This window comes from Ranitomeya imitator, chromosome 6 (genome assembly GCF_032444005.1).
Source record: "Ranitomeya imitator isolate aRanImi1 chromosome 6, aRanImi1.pri, whole genome shotgun sequence".
In the NCBI taxonomy this organism is placed as follows: domain Eukaryota; kingdom Metazoa; phylum Chordata; class Amphibia; order Anura; family Dendrobatidae; genus Ranitomeya; species Ranitomeya imitator.
Window position 1 is genome coordinate 335,376,289 of NC_091287.1, and position 16,512 is coordinate 335,392,800.

A 16,512-nucleotide genomic window follows, 5' to 3' on the forward strand; every position below is an offset into this window, starting at 1 on the left:
AATCTATACAAGGTCTCAAGGACCCATCTTTCTTGGCCACGAAAAAAAAACCTGCTCCCAAAGGGGACGAAGATGGACGGATATGTCCCTTTTCCAAGGACTCCTTAACATAATCCCGCATAGCAGTATGCTCTGGTACTGACAGATTGAACAAACGACCTTTAGGAAATTTACTACCAGGAATTAAATCTATAGCACAATCGCAATCCCTGTGAGGAGGAAGCGAACTGAGCTTAGGCTCCTCAAAAACATCCCGATAATTCGACAAAAATACAGGAACCTCAGAAGGAGTAGTTGAAGCGATAGAAATCGGAGGTGCATCATCATGAACCCCCTGACATCCCCAGCTTAACACAGACATTGTTTTCCAGTCAAGGACTGGATTATGAGTTTGTAACCATGGCAGACCAAGTACTAGAACATCATGTAAATTATACAGTACCAGGAAGCGAATCACCTCCTGATGAACGGGAGTCATACGCATGGTCACTTGTGTCCAGTACTGAGGTTTATTCATAGCTAAAGGTGTAGAGTCAATTCCCTTCAAAGGAATAGGGACTTCCAGAGGCTCAAGACTAAACCCACATTGCTTGGCAAATGACCAATCCATAAGACTCAGGGCAGCGCCTGAATCTACATAGGCATCGACGGAAATGGATGATAATGAGCAAATCAGAGTCACAGACAGAATGAACTTAGACTGTAAAGTACTAATGGCAACAGACTTATCAACCTTTTTTGTGCGTTTAGAGCATGCTGATATAACATGAGCTGAATCACCACAATAAAAGCACAACCCATTTTTCCGCCTATAGTTTTGCCGTTCACTTCTAGACTGAACTCTATCACATTGCATTGTCTCAAGTGCCTGTTCAGAAGACACCGCCAAATGGTGCACAGGTTTGCGCTCCCGTAAACGCCGATCAATCTGAATAGCCATAGTCATAGACTCATTCAGACCCGTAGGCGCAGGGAACCCCAACATAACATCTTTAATGGCCTCAGAAAGGCCATCTCTGAACTTTGCAGCCAGGGCGCACTCATTCCACTGAGTAAGCACTGACCATTTCCGAAATTTTTGACAATATATTTCTGCTTCATCTTGCCCCTGAGAGAGAGCTAATAAAGCTTTTTCAGCCTGAATCTCTTGGTTAGGTTCCTCATAGAGCAAACCCAATGCCAGAAAAAACGCATCCACATTAAGCAACGCAGGATCCCCTGGTGCCAATGCAAATGCCCAATTTTGAGGGTCACCCCGCAGGAAAGATATAATAATCTTAACCTGCTGAGCAGGGTCTCCAGAAGAGCGAGATTTCAAAGAAAGGAACAGCTTGCAATTGTTCCTAAAATTCAGAAAACTAGATCTATCTCCAGCAAAGAACTCTGGAATAGGAATTCTAGGTTCAGACATAGGAGCATGTACAACAAAATCTTGTATATTTTGAACCTTAGCAGCAAGATTATTCAAGCTGGAAGCTAAACTCTGGACGTCCATGATAAACAGCTAAGGTCAGAGCCATTCAAGGATTAAGAGGAGGAAAAAAAAATAAAAAAAAAAAAAATCAGCCAGGCTGCAATTAGGGCTAGGCAGCAACCTCAGAGGAGAAAAAAAAAAAAAAAAAAAAAAAACTTCCTCAGACTACTTTTTCTCCTACTTCAGCCCAAACATTTTGTGGCCGGCTATACTGTCATGATTCCAATGGCAGGGAATCACAAAAGGACAAGCACCAACGAGCTCTAGGGTGATGGAACCTGAGCTGACCGCGACCCTAAACCTGAACACACAAATAACAATAGCCGGGGAACGTGCCTACGTTGATCCTAGACGTCTCGCACCAGCCGAAGATCTAACTTCCCCTATTAGAAGAAACACAGACCTCTCTTGCCTCCAGAGAAATACCCCACAGAAATAGCAGCCCCCCACATATAATGACGGTAAAATGAGAGGAAGGCACATACACAGTATGAAATCAGATTCAGCAAAATGAGGCCCGCTAAAACTAGATAGCAGAGGATACAAAAGTAAACTGCGCGGTCAGCAAAAAACCCTTCAAAAAACCATCCTGTAATTACTTGAACTCATGTTCCAACTCATGGAACATGAGGAGCAATTACAGCCCGCTAGAGCAACCAGCAGCAAAGAAACAATTATATGCAAGCTGGACAAGACAAAAATAAATCAAAACGTGGAACAAGAAAATCAAAAACTTAGCTTGTCCTGAAGATAACTGAAGCCAGAAGCTGAGGTAACAAAACACTCTGATAACCTTGATAGCCGGCGGGGAAATGACAAGAAAGCCTGGTTAAATAGGACACTCCCAAATACTAATAGAACAGGTGGACACCAGAGACAGCAGAACACAAATCACCCAGTACCATCAGTAACCACCAGAGGGAGCCCAAAAACAGAACTCACAACAGCGCGGTGACGCGATTAGTGCACGCCGCCCTCTTCCTGAACATCGGCGCAGAGGATGGGAAGACACAGCGGCGGTCAGCGGTGGAACGGGAAAGGTGAGTATACCAAGAGACGGGGGCCTGAGAGGTGAGTATGTAATTTTTTTATATTCTTTAATCGCAGCAACAATCTGTATGGAGCATCTTATGTGGCCATGTGCAGCATTATATGGGGGCAAATATCTGTATGGGGCATCTTATGTGGCCATGTGCAGCATGATATGGGGGCAAATATCTGTATGGGGCATCTGTATGGGGCCATGTACAGCATGAAATGGGGGCAAATATCTGTATGGGTCATTTGTATGGGACCATGTGCAGCATGATATGGGGGCAAATATCTGTATGGGGTATCTTATGTGGCCATGTGCAGCACGATATGGGGGCAAATATCTGTATGGAGCATCTTATGTGGCCATGTGCAGCATTATATGGGGCAGTTATCTATATGGAGCATCTTATGGGGCCATGTGCAGCATTATATTGGGCAAATATCTGTATGGAGCATCTTATGGGGCCATGTGAAGCATTATATGGGGCAATTATCTGTATGGAGCATCTTATGGGGCCATAATCCACATTTGTGGAGCATTATACGGGGCAAATGTCTGTATGGAGCATCTTATGGGGTCATAATCAACATTTGTGCAGCATCGGGTATTCTAAAATATGCATGTCCCCGTAGTATATGGACAATGATGATTCCAGAATTCGCAGCAGACTGTGCCCGTCGCTGATTGGTCGAGGCAACCATTATGACATCATCGTTGCCATGGCAACCATTATGACATCTACATCTATACTATGCCCGTTGCTGATTGGTCGAGGTGAATTTGCGGCAGACTGTGCCCGTCGCTGATTGGTCGAGGCCTGGCGGCAGGCACAGACAGACAGACAGACAGAAAGACAGACAGACAGACGGAAAAACCCTTAGACAATTATATACATAGATACTAGATTGTGGCCCGATTTTAACGCATCGGGTATTCTAGAATATGCATGTCCCCGTAGTATATGGACAATGATGATTCCAGAATTCGCGGCAGACTGTGCCCGTCGCTGATTGGTCGAGGCAACCTTTATGACATCATCGTCACCATGGCAACCATTATGACATCATCGTCGCTGTGCCTGTTGCTGATTGGTCGAGGCCTGGCGGCCTCGACCAATCAGAGACGCGGGATTTCTACGTCGATGCTGTGCGCGTCTCTGATTGGTCGAGGCCGCCAGGCCAGACAGACAGACAGACAGAAAGACAGACAAAAAGACAGACGGAAAAACCCTTAGACAATTATATATATAGATATATATATATATATCTATATATATATATAGATATATATATATGGTAAATATAGATGAGAGATTGCAAAAATAAGTCTTGCCTTAGTTACTTTTGAGTTTTCAATATTTTTATGTTGAAAATGCATTTCTATGGTTTTTCTCAGATAAGTATAAATGGTGAAATAATGTTTTATATCTTATTCTACAGCAGGAGTGCAATGAACCTGATGATAAATAAACACATTTTCATATAAATAACTATCAGTAGCACCCAATTAGAACTTAACTCCATAGGTTAATCAAAAGGACATTGGTTGTGAAAAATGTAATAGAGGTTGTCTGTGTCAAAATAAATGGTGGCTAAAGTCAGAAATAAATATGAAATAGAACCTTATGTATGTTACCTCATGCATCTGCACAATTATATACAGGAAATCATCTGCATAATGGTATTAAATTAAATCATGAATCTGTACAGATAGATGTCACCTCTGTATTTATGAAATGTATACTTTCATTATAGCATTAGGTTGGCAGAGGCAAGCATAATACATATAAAATATTGCAATTAATTTAAAGTCTTAACCCTGCTGTTCTGTTTTTGAAATTCTATAATGTTATAAAAATTCAGCGTGTGATTCTGAGACTTGAGGCTCCCTGACTTTTCGTCATTAGGGGAGTACTCTCTGTGGGAATTTTTTTTTTTTTTTAATTTTTGTTTACTTTATTTGGTACAATTTTTTTTACACTTGTACTGTTCGATCAAAAATGACCGTTAGGCCTTTATTCAGCTCTCCAGACAATTTTTGACAAAAATAAATAAAGGTGCTATCACCTCATTTTGAACTATATATTGCATGTACTACTATTTATCAATGTATCTGACTACTTTTGGTCAGAAAAGATTTACACATACCAACATTTTCAAGTTGCGATACAGCCGACGGATTCGCTTCCAGTATAGCTATGCGCAATTTATTTCACTGGTTTTTATTTACCCTGCTGTTCATATAGATCTAGTTCCATTCAGTTGTCAACATTTCATATTGTAAATCATGATTTTCTGATTTTCCATGTGTTTGCTGGTTGTACAGTATTACACTGTGCAATGCTGTCCTAAGCAGAATTCACCTAAAGTGTTGTACTGTGAGCTTTTTCCTGCTGCAGGGTGGTGTCTGCTCTGATCTTATCTGTAGACAGATAACATAGCAGTGTAGAGTTTCAGTTCAGCTGGAGACAACACAGAGTGAGCAGAGGTTCAGACGTCAGAGCTCTGAAGTCCCATTTTTACAGGTATGTTACAGATAAATTATTCTTTTATTCTAAAATTATTCAATATTCTCACTGCTGTGATAAAATGGATGATAGGGGGTTAGCATTAGGGTTGTGTAGACTCAATGTCTGCTTATGAGTACATATTCTCACTGCTGTGATAGAATGGATGATAGGGGGTTAGCATTAGGGTTGTGTAGACTCAATGTCTGCTTATGAGTACATATTCTCACTGCTGTGATAGAATGAGTGCATGCCTCATTTTTGTTTGCGACGCTCCAGCACCATAATCACAGGGCATATCTCAATGTGTGACGGGACGTTATTGTGTGTATTGTTGCGAAATTGTTTTGATTTTTTTTTTCATTCATTGTTTATGGATATATTTTATTTTTTCATTCAACAGTGATGCCTTACAGCATGAGAAGAAGACACTTCACCCAAGCTGAATTGGAGGAGTTTATAAACGACTCCGATACAGACGAGGATGTTAGGTCCGGTCAAAAATGACCGAGAACAGTATAAGTGTATAAAAAACAACGTTTTTTGCCATTTTATAGAGAAAAAAGCCTTTTTTTTTTTTGCCTTTGAAAAAAGTATATCTACATAATGTTTGATATTATTACTTATAGTTAACATTTAGATCAAGATTTTTTTTTTATCTGCAAAAATAATCAATTTTTACAAAAATCGAAAAAATACCATGTTCCCTTTTGGATATAAAAAAAATATAAAACAAGCTTTGTATTTATTTTTTTTTCTGGTATTTGAACAACCATCTTCAAAAGCAATATAATAGTGCAAAAACTGTTTAAAAAAACCACTTAGATTAGCTAAAAATGATTATTTTATAAGGACGGTCAAAAATGACCGGGAACAGTACAAGTGTATGTGAAATCTAAACAGAACAGCAGGGTTAATTAAATATTGGTTTATATTATAAACTAGATAAAGTTGCCGAGACATCAGTATAAGCAACCAAATATTAATAACAGGCATTCCTTTACCCGGAATAAAAATTTGGTTTCCTGCCCTAGCCTTGTATGAAAATATCCTAGCCAAAGCTTACAGTATTGTTTACTGTCTTTGGCACACAGATCAGGGGACCGTAGTAAATGTAGTTGCAGTATATGATGATCATACAAAAAAATACAGGATAATTTGTTAATGCAATTTTATGATGTTGCAGCAATTGTTTATGCAATGACTACAGAAAACTGCACCAAAAAATAAAACCGTGGCCAAAATGCTAGGTTTTCACCCAGAGTTTGTGCTGTTCGTGTAGGAAAAATGCATATTAAAAACTTTACACATTTTTAATATCATTGGAAACAATTTTGTGATTTTTCGTCATGTGCTATTAACCACTATCTGACATGCTCCATGCTAGTACTGCTCTGTTGGAACTGTGTTCCCGCAAAACAGCAGTAATAGTACGGTGCACCAATCGCACAGCCTCATGCTGAGCACCACAGCGATCGGGTGCAGGTGTTAGCTATATGTGAGAGCCGACACCCAGCCACAACGCCCACAGTCAGTGCTAGCATTGATCGCGGGCATTTAACTCTCTGATCCCACTGTCAGTAGTGACAGTGACATGGAAGAGCATCGCACATTGAGTGGGCTCCCTGCGCTCTTCCATCAGGACATTGCGATGTGATTGTGTTGTCCTGATGGTCTCCATGGATACCTCCAGCTCCAAGATGGCTGTGGGGTCCTCCTGGGTCCTGCAAGGAAGGTGGCTTCCCAGTGCCTTCAGAGAGAAGAACCTGAAACACCTCGTTTCCTGCCTGTCAGATCGCTGATCTCATACTTTGCAATGCAGAACATCAGATCAGCGATCTGATGTTATACAGTAATGTCCCATACTGGGACAAAGTAAAAAAGTAAAAAAGTAAAAAAAATAAATAAATTAGAAAGTGTAAAAAAGAATCAAATATGTTTCCAATAATTACATTTATTTATATAAATAAAAAAATAATCAATAAAAGTACACATAATTGGTAACGCCACATCCATATCAACTCGCTCTATAAAACTGGCCCACTAGTTAACCCCTTCAGTGAACACCATAAAAAATAAATAAAAAACGAGGCAAAAAACAATGCTTTATCATACTGCCGAACAAAAAGTGCAATAAAACGCGACCAAAAAGACAAATGTAAATAGTCATGACACCGCTGAAATCATCATCTTGTTCCACAAAAAACAAGCTGCCATATAGCTTTATCAGCAGAAAAATAAAAAAGTTATAGCTCTCAGAATAAAGCAATGCAAAAATCATTATTTTTTCATTAAAATGTTTTTACTGTGTAAAAGTGGCAAAACATAAAAAAAATATTAATTGGGTATCGCTGTAATCGCACTGACCCAAAGAATAAAGGTGCCTTATCAATTTTACCATACACAGAAAGGTATAAAAAAAAATCCAAAAAAGCAATTCCTGAATTGCTGGTTTTTGTTCATTCTGTCTCTCAAACGTCGGAATTGAAAGCGATCAAAAAATGTCATGTGCCTGAAAATGGTACCAATAAAAACATCAGCTCATCCCACAAAAAACAAGCCTTAAAATGACTCTGGAAGCCGAAATATGTAAAAATGATAGCTCTCAAAATATGGTGATGCAAAAACTAGTTTTCGCAGTAAAAAGCGTCTTTTAGCGTGTGACACCAGCCAAACATAAACACCCGCTATAAATCTGGTATCTTTGTAATCGCACTGACCCGAAGAATAAAGTCGCCATATCACTTATACTGCACGAGGAACGGTGTAAAAAATAAATAAAGCCAATTCTTCACATGATGTTGATGTTTTTTCATTCTGCCTCCCAAAGATCACAGTAAGGCCGGGGTCACACTTAGTGTAGGGAAATAAGGTCCGTTTTCAGGTGTAATACGCAGAAATGTTCCCTAAACAGTGATCCGTATGTCATCCGTAGGCAGGGTGTGGCTGCATATTTTACGCATGTCATCTTTCATATGTAATCCGTATGGCATCCATACAGCGTTTTTTTCTCGCAACCTTGCAAAATGGACATATAATGGATCCATGGGCTCGAATATTTGTGAAAACATATACACAGTCTATATATATATATATATATATATATATATGTATATACTAGATGGTGGCCCGAGTTTAACGCATCGGGTATTCTAGAATATGTGTGTATGTATGTAAATAGCAGCCACATAGTATATAGCAAAGGCCGCATAGTATATAGGAGGCTAAGTAGTACTGCACAAACTTATATGGGGTATTGCCACATTCAGTAGAAATTGTGGGACAAATGTTGGTACCATTTTTACCCATTTCCCAGTGTGAAAATGTAAAACTTGGGGCTAACACACAATCTTGGTGGTAAAAATGTAAATTATTTTATCTTTACTGCTCAATGGCATAAAAGTCTCTGACACACCTGTGGTGTCAATATGATCACTGCACCCCATTGAGAGGTTTAGTTTGTAAAATGGGGGCACAATGGGGTGAGTTCTGTTTTTTTGGCACCGCAGGGGCTCTGCCACTGTAACATGGCACTCTCAAACAAGTGCAGCAAAATCTTCACTGTAATATGACATCTGTTCTCTTCTGAGCTTTGCACTGTGCCTCAATAGTATTTTTCAAAGACTTATGGACAATCGATGAACTCCGGAGAAATTGCACAAATTTTGGGGTCCATTTTCTCCTGTTACCCTTGTGAAAATACAAACATTTGAGCTAAAAAAGAGTTTTGCGATTTTTTTTATTTTCACGGCCTAACGTTGTAAACTTCTGTGAAGCACCGGTGAGTTCAAGGTGCTCAATACACATCTAGATAAGTTCCCTAAAAAGGATCTAGTTTCCAAAATAGTGTCACTTGTGTGGAAGTTTCCATTGTTTAGGCACTGTGGATCTCCAAATGCTACGTGGCATCCAGTAAATTTTACCTTCCAAAAGTCAAATAATGCTCCTTCCCTTCCAAGTCCTGCCAAGCATCCAAACAGTTGTTTTCCTCCACATTTTGTGTATCTGCACACTCAGTAGAAATTGCACAACAAATTGTATGATCAATTACTCCTGTTACCCTTATAAAAATACAAAATTTGGAGCTAAAAATAGATTTATCTGGGAAAAATGTGATTTTCTTATTTTCACAGCTTAACGTTATAAACTTCTGTGAAGCACCTGGGGGTGTTCCCGGTGCTCAATACACATCTAGGTAAGTTACTAAAGTGGTCTAGTTTCCAAAATGGCGTCACTTGAGGGGGTTTACCACTGTTTAGGCACATAAGGGGCTCTCCAAACGCGACATGGCATCTGCTAATTAGTCTACAAAATGTTTACATTTAAAAAGTCAAAAGGCGCTCCTTCCCTTCCAAGCCATGCCATGTGCCCAAACAGATTTCCCCCACATATGGACTATAGACATGCTCAGAAATTGCACAACAATGGTCCATTTTCTACTGTTACACTTGCGAAATTAAAAAAAAAATAGGTATAAAGGAAATATTTTGTGATAGAAAAGTAAATGTTTATTTTTTCATTCCACATTCCAAAAATTCCTGTGAAGCACCTGAAGGGGTAATAAACTTCTGTAATGCGGTTTTGAGTATCTTGAGGAGTGCAGTTTTTAATGGTGTCAGTTTGGGGGTATTTTCTTTCATATAGGCCCCTCAAAGTCACTTCAAATGTGAGGCGGTCGCTAAAAAAATGGTTTTGCAAATTTTGTTGTAAAAATGAGAAATCACTGGTCAACTTTTAACCGTTGTAACATGTGAGAAATGTTATTCATTAACTATTTTGTGCGCTATGACTCTGATTTAAGGGCATAAAAATTAAAAGTTTGAAAATTGCAAAATTTTCAAAATGTTCACCAAATTTCCATCTTTTTCACAAATTAACAAAAGTCAAATCAAATAAATCTTACCAATATCATAAAGTACAGTATGTCGCTAGAAAACATTCTCAGAATCAGTGGGATCCATTGAAGCATTCTAGAGTTAAAAACCATCATTGAATGTGGATACTTCATGCTAGATCTTGGAAATCAAGGTCCCAGAGTCTGGAGGAAGAGTGGAGAGACAGACAATCCAAGCTGCTTGAGGTCTAGTGTGAAGTTTCCGCAATCAGTGATGGTTTGAGCTATGTCATCTTCTGGTATTTATACACTGTGTTTTATCAAGACCAAAGTCAGCACAGCCGTCTACCCGGAAATTTTAGTGCCCTTCAAGATTCCATCTGCTGACAAGCTTTTTTTTAGATAGAAATTTCAATCTCCAGCAGGACTTGGCACCTGTCCACACTGCCAAAAGTACCAATGCCTGGTTTAAGAACAACAGTATCACTGCGCTTGATTGGCCAGCAAACTCACTTGACCTTAACCCCATAGAGAATCTATGAGGTATTGTAAAGAGTTAGATAAGAGACACCAGAACCAACAATGCAGGTGAGCTGAATGCTGCTATCAAAGAAACCTGTGCTTCCATAACACCTCAGCAGGACCACAGACAGATCGCCTCCATGCCATGCTGCATTGATGCAGTAATTGATGCCAAAGGAGCCCTGACCTAGTATTGAGTGCATTTACTGAACATTAATGTTGAGCATTCCGATACCGCAAGTATCGGATATCAGCCAATATTTGCGGTATCAGAATTCCAATACCGAGTTCCGATACTTTCAGTATATCGGATACCGGAATCGGAAGTTCCTAAAATTCAAAGAGCCCGAATTCAGCCAATGAGGAATGATTAGAAGTGTGGGCACATCCTGTTCTGCATGGTAGGCATGTAACTACTGGCGTGGCTGTGATTGGCTGCTGGAATTATGTCATGATGCACTATAAAAGTCGCCACCGCCATTTTGGGTTCACTCTGCTGTGAATTCAGTTAGGGACATGACGCTGTGTTCTGACTGAGGGCCAGTTTAGAGATAGCGATTTGCTTCATTATGCTTTACCCAGGCTAATTTAGCAACCGCTGTGTGAGAACCTTGTTTTTGCCTTGCAGTGCTGTTCACAGCTGTCTGCAAGGTCTGTGTGTGAGTGCAGCTCACGCTGTTGTCTGCTCTACAGCCACCGCTGGTTGTAGTCAGCTCAGCGTGCATCACTGCCTCATACTGTTCAATTGTCCTTGTTTGCATTAGTGCTGCCTGCAGCATATTTTTCCTGTTTTTATCCTATTAGTGGGTTTCCATCGGTATCCTGCTAGATTGTGGAAAAACACTATATTGGAGTACATAGAGGAGCTTTTTTTGGCCTTACAGCGCCATTCACGGCTGTCTGCATGGTCCGTATGTGAGTGCAGCTCACTCTGTAGTCTGTTCTGCGAAAAAAAAAGTTAATAAAGTTCACCAAACACTCCACTTTACAGTTGTGTAGGCCACATTAGCTCATATCAAAGTCTAGTCTACACTTTAGAAAATTAATGTTTCTTATACCTGTTAGGAGCTGTTCAGGAATAAGCACTCTAAGCCCTTAGTACTTTACTGCCTATCTTTATCAGTCTACCAAGATGAAGAAGGCAGGGAGTAAAGCACGTGGTAGTCGGCGTGGAGCAGGGAGAGGATGTGGGGATTCTGTGCCTGCTGCGGGCATCGGTGACTCATCATCCCTCAGTTTCAGCAGGGAACAGTCCTTCATGCGTAGCTTTGTAGGAGATCGCCGTACCCCGCTGCTGCGGGATGAACAAATTGAAGCCATTGTCAGATGGATGGCAGCTAACACATTGACTTCAATTAGTGCCACATCCTCTCAGGCACAGAGCACTGGAGAGCACCCATCTGTCTCTTCACCACCTGCCAAATTGCCCAGGCAGTCAAAGAACCCAGGACAGGAACCATCTGTACTTTTGTTCTCTGAATCTCTTGGCTTGGAAAGAGGGGGCCAGCCAAGCAGCATTCCAGAAATGGAAGAAGAGGCAATTTGCAGTGATGCCCAACAGCTTTATCTCTCTGAATCTGACGAGGCAGGTGGGCCAGTGCCTCTGGTCAGCACACCTCAGTACGCATCTGATGATGAGACTCAGGTGCCACTTTCTGGTGCGTACTGTGCTGCCGAGACTACCCAGGAGAAGCAGTTGGTGGAAGAGGGTAGTGTAGATGATGAGGTCCTTGACCCATCCTGGCGTGAGGTACAGGAAGGTGGTGGGAGCAGCTCTGAGGAAGAGATTCTCCTAATGGCCCAAAGAGATAGAGCGAGGGGGAAGACTGCGTTGCCTGTAGCCTCTACTTCGGCACCCATTAGGAGCATGCCTCTTCCAAAAGCCAAAACGGGCGCTCCCAAGACTTGCAGTGCCTGGTCCTTTTTTTAACACAGTTGCAGATGACATTTGCTTTGTCAAATGCAAGCTGTGTCATCAGAAAGTCAAAAGTATCAGCAAGCTCAATATCACAAATATGTGTAAACATGTGCGGACCAAGCATGTGGTGGAGTTACAAAAACACAATAAAGCCCTGGGCCAACCAACAGTGGTACCTACCACCTCTTCAGCTCATGTTGCAGCCTCTTCCTCCAGCTCACACACAGCTGGTTCGGCTTCCTCACAGGATCGCCATGCAAGAACCTCTGGCACTGTTGTCCAGAGACCCAGTGTAATTCCACCCACAGCACCATGTTCCCAGTCATCCTCACACTCCCAGCCCAGTCTACAGCCATCGGTAGCACGGGCATGGGAGACTGACACCTTCCGTAACTTGATGGCATTGGCAGTCCCACAATACAACGTGCCCAGTTGCTTTTATTTCAGCAGGCAAGCCATCCTTGCCTGCAAAAGCATGTGGAGGGAAACATTCAACATGCGCTACTAAACATCGTCAGTAGCAAGGTCCACCTCACCACCGATGCGTGGACCAGCCACCATGGACAGAGATGATACCTTTACCTCACTGCCCATTGGGTAAATGTTGTGGAGCCAGGTTCAGATCATCAGAGTGGCGCTGCACGTGTTCTCCCAACTCCAAGGATTGCAGGAATCCAGTCTGTACACATTGACTCCTCCTCATACTCCAGATCCTCTGACTCATCGCTGCAGGAGCCGTCACGGTCTACTTCCACCTTGACCCATGAACGCTTACCTGTTACGACCGATATAAGCACAGCCGTGGCCAAACGCCAACAGGCTGTACTGAAATTAATTTCTTTGGGGAATCGAAGCCACACAGCGCAGGAGCTCTGGAATCCCATCAAGCAGGAGAGCAACATGTGGTTTGTGCCAGCGAATCTCCAGCCAGGCATGGTAGTGTGTGACAATGGCCAAAATCTGGTGGCAGCTCTGGCCCTAGGCAACCTCACTCACATCCCATGTCTGGCACATATGCTCAACTTGGTCATGCAGAGTTTTTGAGGGACTATCTGGATCTTGATGCACTGCTGCACAAGGTCCGCCTAGAGTGTGCTCACTTGCGACGTTCCAGCATGACAAGATCGCACCTTGCAGCTCTGCAGCCAATTCCGCCTTCCAGGACATCACATCATATGTGACCTATCCAACAGGTGGAATTCAACTTTACATATGTTGGAGCGGTTGTGTGAGCAGCAGCCAGCAGTAATGGAGTACCAGCTGCATCAGGCACAAAGAAGTCACACTGCGCGCCCTTCAGACTTCACAACTACTGAGTGGGCCACTATGAAGGACATCTGCCAGGTTTTGCGTGCCTTCGATGATTCCACACAGATGGTGAGTGCAGATGATGCACTAGTCAGCGAGACTGTCCCCATTACCTGCCTGCTTGAAAGAACACTGCAAGTGCTAAGGGATGAGGTTATGGAAGAGGTGGAGGATGAGGAGTCACAAATGCCATCTGCTTCTAGACAGTCTGCACGACGTGGTTCCTCACAAAGGACTAGGCAGGGAACACTTTGTGAGGAGGATGAGGAGGAGTCAATGGAGGAGGAAGACATCTTTACAGAGGAGGGAGTTACACAATGCTCCAGCAGTCAGTATGTAGAGCGAGGGTGGGGTGATGTAGAGCAGGCAGAGATCACGCCTCAAGCAGGGAACAGCGTTTCTTGGCCAGTTGGCAGTCTGCAGCACATGGTTGATTTCATGCTGCAGTGCCTGAGAAACGACCGCCGAATGGCCTACATTCTCAACATGGCTGATTATTGGGTGTACACCCTCCTAGAAAAGCAGGACTTAGTCCCAGAAGCGTCTGCTCGCCGCTGCCCAGCACTGTCTTCAATGGCAGAAGCAGGAAAATCAGCAGTAACTCTTTGTATAGAGTGGGACTGAGCAAGACGCTGGGACCAACGTCTCCGCTGAGCAGGCTCCACTGTGGCAGGAGAAGAATGGGAGACCGCAGCGGAGATGGCCTGAGATTCCCCCTGTGCAGAGGCGGGAACTCGACCACTAACACCCTGGGCTCCAACACTGCCAGTTGGTGCTTGGAAGTGCTGTCTGCACAGAGAAAAACACTCACTCCTGTGTTAGTGGGGTTCAGTAACGTCAGTTGCTCCCCTGCTGTGTATCTGGCAATGTGTCCTGCGACCACCACGCTGACACTACAACAGATATTAAACTGCCTCGAATGCAGGCCTCGGCCTACACCCTGATTGACCCTGGGCTCCAACACCACCAGTTGGTGCTCGGAAATGCTGTCTGCACAGAGAAAAACACTCGCTCCAGTGTTAGTGGGGGTTCAGTAACGTCCGCTCCTCCTCTGCTGTGTATCCGGCAATGTGTCCTGCGACTGCCACACTGAAACTGCAACAGATATTAAACTGCCTCGAGTGCAGGCCTTGGCCTACACTCTGCTTCTCCTGCATTCACTTGTCTCCAACACCGCCAGTTGCTGCCCGGAAGCGGCAATGTGTTCTGCAACCTCCACGCTGACACTACAATAGAAATTAAAGGGAACCTGTCCCCTCCCCCAGGCGTTTGTATCTGAAAGAGCCACCTTGTGCAGCAGTAATGCTGCACAAGGAAAAAGTGTCTCTTTTAGTTATGCTCCTTGCACACGCTGACCTTAACACTTATAAAATGTGTCCCCTCATACCGTAAAACTGCCCCGGAGGTGGGACTTTCCTTCGTAATGAGGCACAGCACAGCCGTCATTCCTACCCCCTTGGCGCCGGGCGCCACCTCCTCAGCATTGATTGAATCTGTCCTGGAGCCTGCGCTGCTATGTTAAACCTTGGGCATGCGCAGTTAGCGCTGCCCATCTTCTGACATCATTTGGTGTCAGGCTGACTGCGCCTGTGCGGTCGCGCTGCCAGAGATCCCGCCTCGCAGTGTCTTCTGATTTATTCACACTGCGGGTCTGGGATTCATGGGCATGCACTGTGCATATATTCGCCTCAGGCTCTCACTCATCTCCCTACGCCTTCTTGAGACTGTGAGGTGTCAGCTGATCCCTAATCCAATGCCACGGCCGTGACACCGCACAGTCTGAAGAAGGCGGAAGGAGATGAGTGAGAGGCGAAGATATGCACTGCGCATGCCCCAGTCTGATTTAATCAGTAGACACTGTGAGGCAGGATCTCACTCAGCGCGGTCGCACAGGCGCAGTCTGCCTGACACCAAATGATGTCAGAAGATGGGCAGTGCTAACTGCGCATGCCCAAGGTTTATCATAACAGTGCAGGCTACGGGACAGATTCAAGCAATGCCTAGGAGATGGCGCCCGGCGCCAAGGGGGGAGGAATTACGGCTTTGCTGTGTCTCATTACTAAGGAAAGTCCCACCTCCGGGACGGTTTCACGGTATGAGGGGACACATTTTATAAGTGTTTAGTTCTGCGTTTGCAAGGAGCATAATTAAAAGAGCCACCGTTTCCTTGGCTCTTTCAGTTACAAACACATGGAGGGTTAAAGGTTCCCTTTCCACTTGCTCCAATTAGGCCTCAGCCTACACTCTGCTTCTCCTGCATTCCCTGGGCTCCAACACCACCAGTTGCTGCCCGGAAGTGCCATTTGCACAGTCAACACTTGCTGCCGTGTTATTGGGTTTCAGTAATGTCAGCTGATCCCCAGCTGTGCATCCGGCAATGTGGCCTGCTACCTTCACGCTCACACTACAACAGATATTAAACTGCCTCGAGTGCAGGCCTTGGCCTACACTCTGCTTCTCCTGCATTCCCTGGGCTCCAACACCGCCAGTTGCTGCTCGGAAGTGCTGTCTGCACAGTCAACAGTTGCTCCTCTGTTTTGGGGTTCAGTAACGCCAGCTGCTCCCCTGCTGTGTGTGCGGCAAAAACTCAAGTATTCTCCTCCTGCATACCCTGGGCTTCAACACCGCCAGTTGCTGCTCGGAAGTGCTGTCCGCACAGTCAACAGTTGCTCCTCTGTTTTGGGGTTCAGTAACGCCAGCTGCTCCCCTGCTGTGTGTGCGGCAATAATTCAAGTCTGCTCCTCCTGCTTTCCCTGGGCTCCAAAACCGCCAGTTGCTGCTCGGAAGTGCTGTCTGCACAGTCAACAGTTGCTCCTCTGTTATTTGGGTTCAGTAACACCAGCTGCTCCCCTGCTGTGTGTGTGGCAATGACTCAAGTCTGCTCCTCCTGCTTTCCCTAGGCTCCAACACTGCC